General features: G+C 35.8%; 1 pseudogene across 1 annotated transcript; it reads left to right on the top strand.

Annotated features, from left to right (window-relative positions):
* Positions 1-8: 8 nt before the first annotated feature.
* On the top strand, positions 9-1395 carry LOC143606155 (uncharacterized; annotated as a pseudogene). Its single transcript, XR_013148692.1, has 2 exons — positions 9-833; positions 929-1395. The product of XR_013148692.1 is annotated as an uncharacterized LOC143606155 (transcript).
* Positions 1396-1638: the final 243 nt, after the last annotated feature.

The raw sequence follows: 1638 nt of genomic DNA, 5'->3' as shown, positions 1-1638 counted from the left end.
CTCTTGCACACCACCCGTTTGAAGAAGGGTTTTCACAAATGTTAGGGTTTCATCATCATCAGCATCATCAACACCCACATCATCAAAACCCTAATAATAATAATATTCTCACCGCCGACCAGTTTACCGACGCAATTTCAACCGGTGGAGACTCAACCGATTACATGAGAAAACGGTACAGAGAAGATTTATTCAAAGACGAAAGTAATAATAATAATAATCAAAATGAAACAACCGTCGGGGCATCTTCATCTTCACCGTCAAACAAACAATTAAAAACCCAGCAAGAAGCCGGACCTTCCTCTAATAATAATATTCTCCGTCACAATATGATGCCGGCAGCCGCCATGTGGGCAGTGGGTCCAGCCGCGGCCACCGCTACCGCCGCCGGGAACACCTTATGGATGCTACCAGTCTCCACAACCACCACCACCAGCCACCACACAACACCGGAGTCTCAACCTATGTGGCCGTTTCCGGCGGCCGGCGGCGGAAACACGATACAAGCACCGCTACATTTTCTCCCGAGGATTAACCTACCAGGGGCAAATTTGGAATTTCAGCAGGGTTCAAGGAGTAATCCGCTGCAACTCGGGTCTATGATAATGAACCAGCACCCGCAGCATCAGCAACAACAGCCGTCTCAGCATTTGGGTTTTGGGAATGAGTGAGGGTAATTTGGGTATGTTGGCCGCTTTGAATGCTTATTCCCGAGGTGGTCTGAACATGAATTCCGACCAAACTCAACAACCTCTTGATCATCATCAACAACAACATCATTCACAAAACACTGATAGTGGTGATGAAGACCAAAATGACTCCACTTGAAACAGGTATCAATAATATCATTTCACTTCCATAATTAGCAATAACATAAATATTAATTTATTTTATTTTAATTTAATTTAATTTTCTTAACATTATGTAGATTTTGAAGTTGAGTGATGCAATTTCACAAGATGAAGTGAAGAGGTATATGCTATAATTTTGCTATGATTTTGATTATTATTATTATTATTATCTTTTTTTTAGTTTAATGATGCTTTTGTTTTTATTTTTGGGAATTTATGTTTTGATTGTGATGAATGTAATTTGGTAGGTTTGATGGAAAAAGATTCAAGAGAGATTGTATAGAAGGATAGATTGATTTGTGCTTAGTATTATTATAATTTATAAATTTGGTTTGTTAATTAAGTCCAATCAAGTGAGGGGAAAAAAAATCTAGAAATGTGATTCACAATCAAGTGTTTAATAATTAAAATTTTGATTAGGAAGTTAGATGATGATGATCTTTCAATTTTCATAACAATGTACAAGTCTTTTGCATGTTGTACAAGTCAAATTATTATGTTTTTGGATTTTTAATATTGTATTAGTTGTGTCATGTCTTGAGTTTTGATTTCAAAATCATGTTTACAAAATAGAAAGACTAGAAAAGTATAGATCACATATTAATTGTAGCATTACTTGTACTCAAGTTAGCCAACAAAATTTTAATAGTATACAATTTTAATAGATAACTAAATGTCTTTAACTTTTATAAATTAGTTAGTGATGGAGTTATAAGGAAGAGACTTGTTTTTCATATGACTTAGATTTAATTTTTGGACCCGACATTTAGTTTCAGAGACATCTGGG

This window comes from Bidens hawaiensis, unplaced genomic scaffold (genome assembly GCF_021521415.1).
Source record: "Bidens hawaiensis isolate Kalapana, Puna unplaced genomic scaffold, B.hawaiensis_p1.1 tig00073248_1, whole genome shotgun sequence".
Taxonomy (NCBI): domain Eukaryota; kingdom Viridiplantae; phylum Streptophyta; class Magnoliopsida; order Asterales; family Asteraceae; genus Bidens; species Bidens hawaiensis.
The sequence above is the reverse complement of the archived record's forward strand: the minus strand, read 5'-3'. Positions and strand labels throughout refer to the sequence as shown.